Genomic DNA, 14281 nt, shown 5'->3' with positions numbered 1-14281 from the left:
CAGATTTTGGAGGAAGTAGACGCACTCACAGTACAACCTAAATTCCCCTTTTTTTTATTAGGAAAATGGAACTGTCCTGGCGTTCGTGACGTGGACGGTGGCTGTGTTTGTGTTTTCAGTTTGAACACACTCTACTCAATTGCTTTTCATGTTAATATTTTTGGGAATTATATTTAAGATTGAACAATAAACCGCACAGCTGTGTCGTGAATTACATTAGAAGGAAAGGTTCTTCTTTACTTTTGTTTAAAGTGACATGGTCGCCCAAATATAAGGTATTTTGGTGTTATTGCAGAATGAGCTGAGTATTGGGTATTTTTCACAAGAAGTAAAATTCACAACATTTTCGTTAATCCCACCACCAGCAAAGTACGTTAAGTGAATGTTTAAAAAAAATGAAAATTCGGCCAGAATATTTAAATAAGGCGCTGTCAATTCAGTGGAAATGGAGTACAGCACAGCGTTCGGTCAACTTCATATGTAAACAAACATAGCTGATTGCACGCATGAAAGAAGGACTTACGGCTCGCTCGTGACAGGATCGGCCAAAAAACAGAAGCGTAAAAATGAGCTCGACTGATTGACAAGCAAGTCTAGAGTTGTAATTGGTTGTCAGATTGAACGGTGGAGAACACTGAAGAAAGAAAAGGGTTGTTATTGGCAGGGGATGTTAAACTTCGAACAATAAAAGTTTCTGATTCCTAGTTTAATGAGAAGATTATTTGTGACCTTTTCTCAATGCTGGATAAGCCGCTATACTCTGATTGTATCTATGTGTATCAATATTCGAAATTATCCGAGTACGTCGACTGATCGAAAGTCGGTATCATCGGGAACTTTCCGAACACTGCGCATATGCTTCGGGCCCTTCCCGTTAAACATTAATGAAGCAAAATGGTCCGCCCTCTCTGTGTTGAATTTGAATAACAGCAGGGATTCTCCGGGCTCGGACAAGCTACATACTCAATGAATACTTTTTATTTCAACTGAGTGATTTCGTTTATGAACGAAGTTTAAAGCTTCGTTACGACGTCACACTCAGAATTTGTTTAAAAATTCAACCATGTCACTTGAATATGTCTGTGATGTTTCCATTAATCAGGTTGTTGTGCGTTCGTCCGTTTGCGTGTCCATAATCCCTACGGGATCTGCCCGCTCTCCTCCCACCATAACGCTGGCCGCCGTTGTATAAGTGAAATATTCTTGAGTGCGGCCTAAAACAACAATCAAATAAATAAATAAATAAATCATCTTGCTTTTATGAATAACACACCCGTATGCTGAGTACATACATGTAGTCAATGTAATATCACACCGAAGGCCAAACAAACAATGAGAGTGGGAAAAGAAGGTGGGGTGGGTGAGGCTTGGAGGTCATGAATCCCTGTCTTAGATTTAGATTGAACCTACACGTCGTGTATCCTAGGGGTTCGAAGACAAGGGTCTTTACCACATTTTATTCATGTCTTGGTTAAGTGAAAACCTCCAATTTCTGATACAGGCTAATGTGTCATGAGAACAAATGATATTTCAGTGGTCTCTTCTATGTACAATAATTCTTCCAAAATTTCGGACAGTATTTGAGGCTTTACCACAGGTGGCGTCACTATGAGCCTTGTGGGTGTGAAATGGGGAAATGGGTGATCCTTTTCAGGGCTAACTCAACATCAAGGCCTCGCTCCCACAAATACCTCCTATAGACTTAACAGATCTTGCCACCCATTACAGTGGAAACACCCAATAAATGACGAGAATTTTAATCTAGAAGGTGGTGTCATGTGGTAAAGTGATGTCAATTCATTGAAGAAGCAGCTTTTCACAATGAACAATTTTATGTTGTCGGAATCGCACCGGAATAAAAAACATTTTCCTCTTGTCTAAAAATGTGTTGATCGCCTGATAATCTGATTTGTTTTGGCTGGCAAAAAGAGAAACAAAAGAACCATAATTTGAAAAATGCCTATTCGGTCTTTACTCATGATTTAACGAGAACTGTCGCCTAAAACACAGCTGGGTTCACCTGAGAGGAGCTTTGTAAGACGGTGACCGGGTGGGAAGGAAGAGGGGAGGGGGCATTTTTAGGCGATCATGAAAAAGTTGTTTTTTTTTTTTTTTTTTTTTTTTTTTTTTGATTTCTGTAGGTTGAACAAAACATTGTCTAACATGAACAGTGCACTGCTTAGCCCCGAAAGACTCCAACTCCTTTTCTTACATTGGCCTTGCGTCGTTGAAGGAGTTACATATAGGCCTACTCGCATGTCCAGCTTCATAGTGGAGCAGTAAGACTAGAAAATAATAAAGCTATGCTAATGCGAGTGGGGGCATATGGTGGTGGGTGCGGAAAGCAGGTCTTTAGGATGGTGTCTTATTTGCACGAGACTTGTTCGATAACAAAGAGAATCGGTCTGGACCTTCGTTGAGTACGAAATTAATACTGTTGGCCTTGAGACTTTAACGACGCTACGCCAATACCAGAAAAGCTGTTCGACACTATTGGGGCTATGTACTGCTCTGACTTACCGAAATTAGGCTCGGCATTACAGGTTTGCTGTTATGTGAAAATCCATTTTCACCCTACGTCTTCGCACCTTCCAAATGTAGGCTCTAATGATGTAACAATTCATTATGTGGAAAGTTCACTGAGGAGATGTCAGCCTAGAACTGACTGAGTGTATTCAAATATAAACAGCCGAATTGTACTGATAAGCAATCGCAACTTTGAAGTTCCTTGAAGTTCCCTCAATTAGGCCTACAGCAGAGACCCTATTGGACCATGTGTTGTTTTGGTAATTGTTTTCAATTCTTACTACGGTAAATAGATTAAATATGTCGTGAACATTACTAATATATCTGCATGACTCTGCATATAAATGTATGATGGCTTTAGTGAAATGATTTTGTAACAAAGTCAAATGCAAAGACTCCAGAAAATGTGCTGAGTCATCATTGTGCATGTGACAGTGTGTCAAATCAAACTTTGCTAGCATAGATTTGGCGGAAGGATTTACAATAGTGCCAACTCGTTATTCCAAGAGGCGGGTCAATCAAAATACGTTCATCTGATTGGTTAATGTTGAATTCTGTATGGTGTCAGTTACCTATAAGACATTTACGCACACGTGACTGCGAGCTCTCAGAAAATGAAACAGAATGGAAGTAGCCTTGCACAAATACAATGTTAAAAAATGGTTGTAATATGAAGTAGGTATTGGGCAAATTTCCAAGGTATCCAGTTCCACAGTTGCGAACACAATGTTCAACCAATGGACGTTGGGTATATGATCGCCATTTTATGAAAACGAGAACTGAAACTGTCTGGACTATCTTGTAATGAGACAATACCTGCGTGAATCGTGGAAAACATTCCACTGCATTTTAAGGGAGCTTGACGACAAACATCTTTATCACTGAAAAGCATTTAATGGTTTAATTATTACATATATTTCAGGGTCTGTAAGCGAACAACACTGTTCCCCGGATAATGCTTTTCCCGGTGCAGTGTACCTAGTAAACTTAGACAGTAAACTTTGAAATTTACAGGTTTGTAACACCTGTTGCTTGATACTTTCTTCATTTTAATTCATAAGTAAAAATAAAGGTTTCACTGGTCGAGAAATCTTCAAACCTCACGCTCTCCGACTAATACCGGCTCAGAACTGTGTGAAAGGACTAGGTATAATTTGTGTGCTGCCATCTGTTCAGAGCAGTCTCACATGATGGCAGAAATTACATGTCCCCTGCAAGTCACCTCGGGCCATGTTCAGCATTTCACACGTGCTGGGAACATAGCAGGGTTATAAAGTTGACTTGAAATGCAAATGATTTCAAGTCAAGAGATTTACAACAATTTACAACATTGTTTAAATGTATTAAATTCTCACACTATGGTAACGTACGTGTAGGTACAGGGTTGGGGCCCGGGAAATTGGGCAGTAATATACCACAGTGTAAGAGGCTCTAAAGAGGTTACCTTCAATTCCAAAATATTTCATCACAGTGTTAAACATGTGTCAATATCTTGACGAATCAAAAACGTTTGATTGTTTCAACAAATCGATTTTAGTTTTTATTTAAGGTAAATTCACACACAGACTTCAGACCCTCACATTATTTCCCGCCCTTTTTGACTGTCCGCTGCCTAAAACACTGGGACTCAAGAGTCTGCAGATTACATGCATGCCCGCAAATAAATTGTACCTTAAAAAAATCATTTCACATTTAAATTTTAATTACAATACTGTGGAGCTTTAGAAAGGAATGGATGGTGAAAGTGATTACATTGTGTAATATATTGGTACCCTCTTTACTCCAGTTGGATTCAGGCGGAATTTTCTTTGATCTACCACAGCCACGTCACGTGGGCGTTCAAATCACATGGTGGTTTAACAAGGCTGATAAGTTGTTCGGGAGAGGAAACTGCGAATCCAATAACCCAAAGCGGACAGGTTATATTAGGCACCTGGCTCATAGTCCCGACAAGTTTGAGTTCATTACGTTGGGATTACAGCTTGTTGCATTCGATAAGTGGGAATCACTAATGGCGTGTGTTTTTATGGAATATATTTTGATTCAATGCAATTTATCATCTGGATATCTTCCGGGTTGGGCACTTCATTTTCAATTCCAAAACTAGATCGGAAGTTTTGTATAAAATATTACGGAGAACTTACTAGGATTATACCCGGTAGGGTTTTGATGAAATCGGAATCATGGCCCGCTTTCTTTTCTGAGTGTGGTCATGTAGGTACAGTAAGTATTTCTGAGAAGTGTTTTTGTGACGGCGTTGATCTGCTGAAAGTCAGGTCCTTCGTCCAGTTGTTCCCCCCCCCCCCTTTTTTGGGGGGGGGGGGGGTGGTGGTTATTGTACTGGTACCTCAGCGCACATTGATCAATGGCTGATAGTAGAGGAAGAACAAGCGGCCACCTCATTCGGCAGCGTTCTCAGAAGTTTAAATACCTGGGCGTTGGGGTGGGGAGTCTGAATTTCTAGAGTGTCCGACATTTTGGAAGAATTACGGTATACTTTCATTGATTCCCAAATGAACGACGAGATAACTCTTTCGCTCTCCTATTGCATCGATAGTTTCAGAACTTTGGTTACATGCTGTAATGTAGCGATGATATAAGGTTGTCACCTACATGTATATTATAGTGGCGTGGATATACGTGTACCTTGTGTAAACTTAGATACTGACAAAAAAAGTTAATGAAGTAATTTCATGGATAAATAATGATGAAAGGTTTAAATAAATCTGTCTGTATATATTCAATACCGGATATAAACCATACCATCAAAGTCTATATATAAGTCTCATGAAAACGCATTAATGTATCCGCAAAGGCTGTCCGTCACGGAGATTTCTGGTACTGAAATCTTGCTGAGATGGTCCCTCTGGCAGTTGCATTGAGTACCTTGTTGAGAGATCAAACTCCTGTGAGTAGCCGCACGCACAAAACTGTGAGAGAACATTAGACAGTTCCCATTTCTCTGAACGGATTTTTGGGATAAAACCCTTCTTTGATTTCTTTTCTGGACTTTTGTTCAGGTTTTCAGAAGCCATCTTGACGTTGTTTAGCAGTGGAATTCTTTATCTGAATAACTGGTGATTTCTCCTTGGCGTGGACGGTCTCGCCTACAACAGACAATCAGAAGCAGATAATATGTTCGTATACCCAACGTGCAATGACAAGAACGACATTTATACATACATGCATGCATGTATGCACTAATGAGAAACTTGTAACTTCATTATCGCCACTTCGTAATAAGTAACAGAAGTTTATGCCATCAAACCATCTAAATGATTTAGTATTTCTAATATGTAAATATTTTCCACCTGTAAATGTCGCCGCCATCGCACTAAGTGATTATACGAGGCATAACGAATGAGACAAGACAACGGCATCTTCATATGCTGAGGCAAGGTTTGTACAGAATCCACTGAACGGTCATCCTGTACTGGCCTTGACATTGTGAAGGTGTGTCAATGCTCGCTTAAAGCAAAGTTTTGATGATTACGTTTGTCATCACTTTACTTAGGTCATCAGAAGACATCCACATTTCGACAGTCCCACAATACCTACACATTTAAATTAGATTTATTTTTTTTTATTATTTGTCAAGGTCATACTCGAGAATTTACCAATGTTTTATGGGTAGCGGAGTCCCTGGGGTTAAACCACCGATCTTTGTCAAGTTACCCTAATTCTTCCAATTTTTGGGACAGATATTAGTAGTGCTGAAAGCAGAACATTAAATTTATTTCCCAGCTTTTCAGAAAAGTAAAGATATGAGTATGTTGTTCATTAGATGGTCAAACCATGTGACAAAAAAGAAACTAAATACTCCCTAATACAATTAGAGAAGACCAAAAATGTTCCAAATATCAGAAGAAACATAGGGTACTGTCGAAGATTCCCACGTGTGACGGCCACATTGATAGACTACAAGGTTATTTTCAGTGAACGTTAGACCCAAGGACAGGAATGTCCAAGACTGGGACTGAGCCCACACCTAGTGCTTCTGTCCTAGCACCACTCAGGAACGGTACCCAACATAACGATATAAACTGTCAACACAACATTATATCTGTATAATACCATATGAAGACACAAACAGAAGTGAAAACAAAAAACCTGGCGTAAGGGGACTTGAACTTTCGATTAAGGAAACAATCAGCGCATCCTGCATAGGCTTACCTGTAAAGTTACTAAACTTGCCGACTACATAAGAATGTACTTCAGGTCGCAATTCTGGTGAGGTCACTATAATCCTACGGTGATGGACAGAATGTGCTTCAGTACCGGTCTATATATGTGCCACAGCATGGGATCAGCACATGACCTAGAGATTAAATTGAGACCCCAAATGTCATATTTGAGATGAATAAAATAAAGTGCTATATCAAATACCCAATACGTTAGACAAAACATTTGCACATTGCACATGCGTGTTACTTTCTATATTTGAGATTTGTTACCTTGACATTACTTATGCTCCAGCTTTATATGAATACATTCATCCAGTCATATCACTAACCTCTTAATGACCCTCAGGCTTAATTTTAACCCCCCAGTTGTACATGACTATAAGCAAATATAGTATTCTCTTTTCAGTTCTGTTCAGGTGAACTGATAAAGCATGTATAAATACCAGATACACTTCGTTCTACTCACCGTATATAAATCTTCGCTCAATCGTCGGTCCCTCAAAGTATATATACCCGTAGACGTATCACAATGCTGTTACTAGTAACTGTCATCATATGCATAAAGGGAACACTCATCTAGGTACGAAAGGGAACACTCATCAAGGTGCGAAAGGGAAGTTGTCCTGGTGCAGCTGAGCTCGCAGTGTCATGCATCTGTTATACAAATGGGTATATACACGTATTATGGAGCCGTAACATGGCGACATGGTGAAAATAGAAGTTTGTGAAGATAAAAAAAAAAATTTTAAAGATAAAAAAAAAATGACATGGTGAAAAAAAATTTGGGGGGAAGAGGAAAAAAAACTTCTGAAGTCGGGTCTCCGAGTTTACAATTCAGGTCCACTAGTTTACAATTCGGGGCCCCGACTTAATTGGTTAATCACAGGTCGTTTGCCATCAAACAGCCAATAGGGCAGCCACAGACTCGCATCTCTCACTGATAACTACATGTTTTGACTAGGGCCTTATCATGGGATAAATAACTTGTGTTTTAACTCATGAACAAGGATTACAACGGACATGATCGCCTACACAGGTCAATTCCGGTCTGTTTAAAAACACATATTCTCAGCTGCCACGTTCAGTGCTTTTGAACTTTTTTTTCACCGTGTAATTTTTTTTCTCTTCCAATTTTTTTTTTCACTATGTCACTTTTACGGCTCCGTATATATTTGCTTCCTGTGGTGATATAAACCTTTAAAACATTTGCCATAACCGCTAGCTCTGACACCAAACAGGAGTGATCCTACACCAGAAGACACTTATCCATAAGAACAGTACACGTTGCGTATACAAGGTATTTTTCTTAGGGATGGGATGTCGGATGTGGGGATGTTGGATGTTTGTTATTTCACATGGAATAAAAGCCTTAATTTTACAGTATGGAAAGTAAAACCAGAGCAACGCCGACAGTGTGATAATTGAAAAATGGCCATACGTATAATTGGTGAAAAACGGCCCCTTGTCAGTTTACCGCAGTTTAAATCTAACTGTTCCTGTAAATGCGTATATATAGTATCAAATACACGAATCCTGTTGCCATATGGCTTAAGTAGAATTATGTAAAAAATGTAGTGATGTTAATTGCAATTTTACTGACCTAGAATTACTCAAAATGCTGTGTTATCATCACGTTTAACACTCAATAACAATTCGTTTTTCTCACCTATAGGACATTATAATACGATTATCATTAATAACATGAACAATCAATCAGGATAGCTTTGATGATCCGCCTCAATGTAACTTGCATTCCACAATCTAAACAACTTTGAAGCACATCCATTTTAGACAGATGTTTATATAAACATTATAAACTCATATTTCTCCCTCCTCAGTGATAACGTAACAATTTATAACGCAGAAATAAACCTAGAAAGGGAGTGTCTTTGTGAAGCTTCAGCCTTCGTCTGACTAATATATAGAGGCTCTCCACTGGTTGCTCTTTACCAGGCGAGACTACATGTATTTATATAGATAGACTGTACAGTTTTTAGATGAAAAAATTATGTCCCTTCATATGGGTTCTGTGCAGTTTTCCCTGAGGCAAGTAATCATGGCCCAGCTGTCCCACAGTAGACGATATAACGTATAGGGAGATTTGGCGGCTTTACCGTCATTTTTCTAATGTTACTACGCGCACTAGACATGAATAACAGTGAAAGTATTTGTATATACAGCGGTTCAAATCTGTCAACACATACTGTCATACATTCCAATGGTGAGTTAACAGCCTGCACGAAATAGACAACTTAAGACATGGCTGATGGAAGAGTCAGTATGTAGTGTCTCAGTTCAGATCGTATACTAGTACTCGAGCACCAGTGAGATCAGTTGAGCGGTATAATCCAGCTCCCGTCATTTTGAGCGCGGTCACGCGTGGGTTACATAGTAAGACAGATATATCTGGCGAAATGCATTGATATCGTCAGAGCTCTGTCTGGTAATTTCCTTCACCCGTGGGGAAACCCACGACCATTCGCAGCTTGAAATAGTGTATCACTTTCAAATGTTAGAATTGTGGTTGCAAAATAAAAGCGTAAAATCCTACTCACTGTCACATCTGTCCAAACACGTAGTAAATAGACTGTTCATTAAAGACGTATATATTTCTCCTCATGCACGGCAGATACGCGAGACAGATATCACCAGGCATGCGTACTGATTGCACAAGGCTACATACACAGTTAAATAGACGGGGTATATATATAGTGTATATTTATATATCATAAATAATTACGATCGTCTTCCGTGAAAACAAAGCACACTCTCTTCAGCACATCTCAATTTTATCGAAATGACATATTGTATATATGCAAACCTTTACTTGAACTAATTATAATGCCTAAAGGTGTAGAATATAGCATGACGCGCTTCATTTTCCAATTCATGACATCTACATGTGTTAAATGTTTTAAATTATATTCTATGTCTGTACGTCATATGCATAAACATGTACTTGTTCATATTTGTACACGTTTTCGCATATATATTAGGACGAGTTGTATGTATTCAAGGTCAGAATCTACGCTGTACAGTATACTATGTTCTTGGCCGTAAACATCAGTCAAATAAATAAATAAATAAATACACTACACATGCAGATCTTATTCATAAGAAGGAATATATGGCTCTAGAATCACACCTTGTAAGGTTGTCTCACATAAGATATATAAGTAACCTCTACTATATAAGGTAAATTTAGGACATATATGCATAGTGCCTTCTGTAATCATGCGTGAAATTTTCTCTCGTTTTCAAATATATGGTCAGTATTTGCTACAGTCAACCCGCGAGAGATGAATCCCTGTCGCAAAAGTTATTATAGGGCTAAATTTAAAAATATTTTGTACGTGGAAAGGTGTGCAGCGTTCATATACGTGTGACCTAGAATTTGTCAATCTGAAAGTCGTTTCTTAAGTTGTTAGACTGTTCCGTGTACGTGCGTTAACAAAACACTTACCGGTAGTGCAAAGGTAAAGCAGCGTTTTAGTCACGAAAGTCGCGGTTTTGATTTCCTGTATACAACCACTCTAGCCAAACAAATCTTAAAGAACTAAGATTTATTTATTTATATTATTGGCGCATTACGCTGTATTCAAGAATATTTCAAGAATACGGTGGGAAGAAATCGGATATGGACCCACTAATGTTGACTTCTTAACTGAATGTTTTGACAGGAAATCGCAAGTACTGTAAGTAGTTTAAAATGGACACTCAAAGGGCAATTGATATCAGGATTGTTAATCTGGCTTACAAAGTAGAAAAATACGGATTCGGAAAAAGCACGGATTCTATACTCCATGGCATCATATAGACTGGGGCAAACCACAATGCTGTTATTAACAAAACCCAGACACATACTAAAGTATGTGGAGTGCCATGAGGCTCCTTGCTTGTCCCTCTCCTTTTCCTTCATGTTTATTTATTTATCTATCTATTTGACTGATGTTTTACGACGTGCTCAAGAATATTTCACTTATACGACAGCGACCAGCATTATGGTGGGAGGAAACCAGGAAGAGCCCGGGGGAAACCCACGACCAACTTCAGCACGTTGCTGACACACCTTCCCACGTACGGTCGGAGAGGATTTGTGTCATGTATACCTACAACCAATGTGCGAATTCGATACGACTCCTTCATGTAAGCGGATGGTACATGCCAAAATCTATCAAAAAAACTGTATGACTTCACAGATTCTAAAACCATCATGCATGGAATTGCATCTGATTGGAAGTTGGAGCTCAACGTCTTGATATGTATGAGTGTCTTTATTAAAAACAAGCATTCGGTGATCAGGTTTATACTAAGGACGTTGATGAAACATAATGCTAGTTTTACCCTAGTTCATTTAAAGAATTCCTGAATTCGGACCCTGTGCCAAGACGGTGCGCAAAATGTGTTTGTACGTATGTTTCAACTCTCACATGGTGTATACCAAACCGCCAATCACAGAAAAGAATGTTTTGTACGTTTTCAAATTCCAACTTCATTCCAACGGGAAAGGTGAATATTCCAAGACGGTGCACAAAGTTTCATCAAATTCAGTACATAATTTTTCCGTGACGTTTCTGACAAACAGATGGGACGGGCGGACAGACAAACAGACAAATAAACGTCAGCAAATACATGTACGCTCCACTTTGGGAAGCAATAAATAAATATGAATAACGGTTTCAAACCTCATGAAAAACAAAACATGGTTACATTACATGTAACCACCCGTTAAATAAATTACTATAAGGTTTTCACAATCAAGATAATACAGTCTTCAGTTCATGTGGATTTATCAAGATTAAAAAATAATATGGGTGATATACAAACAATTTAGCTACCCTTCTGAAACACTGATTTATATATGTTCTTGACAGAGAGTTTGCTATCACCAACGATGGGCTCAATAGTCGAAATAGTGCTGTCATTTTTCAGTTTTATACAGTGATAGATTGAAGTTAGATAATGTAGCACAAACGCACCTACATGTTGATATTTAATAATGTATAGCCCATGGGCGCACAAACTGTGTGTTATCTGAAGTTGAAAGAATGTTTTATACCGGTATAAGTTCTAAAATACAAACAGCTATATATATATGACTTGTAGGCGTTTCTCCAACTAAAATGCTCATGGAGCACCGGAATAGCGCGTGGTATGCAATTCGTGATAATAATCCAATATTCGCGTCAATTATAACGGCTGATGGGAAAACAAAACTGGACGGATACTGCTGAAACTAATGCAGCTGATCACTTTAATTGCAACTCTAAACAGATTGTATTTTTAAAATTAAATTTCCATGCCGGTATATAATCCTATGGTGTTTATAATACATGTATATAGCCCTGAATCATGATGTTAAATTTTTATTTTATTTATTTGTCTACCTATTACACTGTATATACCCAGTATTTAGAGCATGGGAGAAACCATTGCACGTCATCAGCCGATGAACAAATCTATGGACCGAAGGTGCAAATGCTGGATTCGAACTTTCAACCTCACTGATCAAGGGAGAGGACGTCTGGCAGACCCCATGTTACGGTTCGATCAACAGCAAGAGCTCAAATTTTTTCGTACTGGTAATTAAGATATCACCATCACAAATCTCAAGGCTTAATTACAAATTACACCAGGAAATAAGATGCAATATTGATAAGCTCTAACCATTTATTGTACTTTTTCTGTCCGTAAATATGTTTACTAACTACACAAAAATGTTGGTTGCGACTGGTGGGCTATTACACTGTTATACAGTGTATGAACAAATGTAGTTAAGTTAACTTGAGGTTATAACTTCACATATTTCCATGTATATATGGAAATCGGGGCAATGTGGTATAAATAATTTCCCGGGCACAGTTTAAGCAGGAATCCAGAATGCTGTTTATTGGGTGTCTCCAGCCTCGGTCCGATATTGGTTGTGTGCAATACAAACAAATAGTATGACCTGGAAGGAAAATTCAGCAAATGAACTGTTTTTGGGAGGCCAACAAAGAACTTTGCAGATGCGTGTTTTTGTTGTTGTTGTTGTTTTTTATGCCCTTGTCTTATGTGAATGTAGGTTATGCTCCAGTAGATCTGGACGCTTTTATATACTAAGGGGCCGATCTGAATTATGACAGCATGTGTATGGCAATAGGGTAAAGCGTGGAAATCATAATACCGGTACATGTGATGATGTCATCGGGGAAAAGTGGGGCAATATTTATTTATTTATGTGGTCCAGTGTAACAGTTTATGTGACCAAAGATAGTGGACACACATGACATAATATTAATCAAACCTTTATGTAGGCCACGTTACTAAGGAAAACTGACCAAATCACAGCATTCCCTCTTATTTGCCAGTGCCAGAGGGGACTATATGTTATGACCTCGTCTGTCAGTCTATCAGTCTGTCTGTTCCTCAAACATCAGCTTTGCAGGCCTTTGTCTTTCAAATCCTTTCCTTATATTGAAATGAAATTTGGTATACACGTTGTAGGTTAACCATTAGAAGTTATAGATCACGCTCACGAGTTGAAGTCGTCCATTTTCAACAAAATAAGTGGTTCTTCTACCTGTTAGTTATTCTGAATCGAACTAAATTGGTGCCGTACTTAGGTTAGTTCACCGAAACAAATCATGAGCAAACCAAGTTCGAATCTTGAACTCTTCCATCTATTTCCAACAAAATTATGACCTATTTGTACTTGGGCGTTGACATGCATCTTTGACGGTTCAAACTTGTATAGGACGTATTGCACGTATTGCAAGCAATACTTCCTGAATATTTGTTTCCTGCATATATGAAGATATTGCTGATGTGGATGTGATAGATATGGAATAAATTTAATACTTCTGATTCCATCCGTTATTGGGAATACAGTAGTTTGAAGACTTTGATTGAATTGATACTATCCTTTACTGGGTACTATCCTGTTTTCTCAAATTGTAACTGTTTTAGAATTAATTAATTGCTTTAAATTTATTCGGCAATTTATCTATTGTATTTCATGTGCTGATTTTTTCAGCACTTCCAAGCTCAGAACAGGAAGTAACATTTTCTTATTCTTTTGTATGACTCAACTCAGAACTGAATAATGGTCTGTCCGCCATAAGGTGCTCGCTCAACCGCTGAGTCAGCAGGACAGATCTTCCATGTGCTGATTTTTAGAAAAAAATTCAGAGCATCCAGAAATAAAACAATGTTTCTGAAGACATTATTACTTGATATAGGCCCCTATATTAATTCTGCTTCAACTGCTCATGGCTCAACATCATTACTGTCCCACTTAACCCAATTGGCTGTCCCCACTTTACCCCGACAGTGGTTTTTGTTTTTTCCCATCACCTAATTTCTATATTGGATCATAAAGCTCATATTGATGAAATGTTACTCTGTGGGCATCTGCTTTTATCAGACATTCTTATGATTTCACAGGCCCGGGTGTTTTCATGACCATGGCATTGGGTGATTTCATGGACATGGCATTGGGTGATTTCATGGGCATGGCATTGGGTGATTTCATGAGCATGGCATTGGGTGATTTCAAGGGCATGGCATTGGGTGATTTCATGGGCATGGCA

The sequence above is a fragment of the Liolophura sinensis genome, chromosome 6 (genome assembly GCF_032854445.1).
Source record: "Liolophura sinensis isolate JHLJ2023 chromosome 6, CUHK_Ljap_v2, whole genome shotgun sequence".
Lineage (NCBI taxonomy): Eukaryota > Metazoa > Mollusca > Polyplacophora > Chitonida > Chitonidae > Liolophura > Liolophura sinensis.
This window is presented reverse-complemented; position numbering follows the sequence as displayed.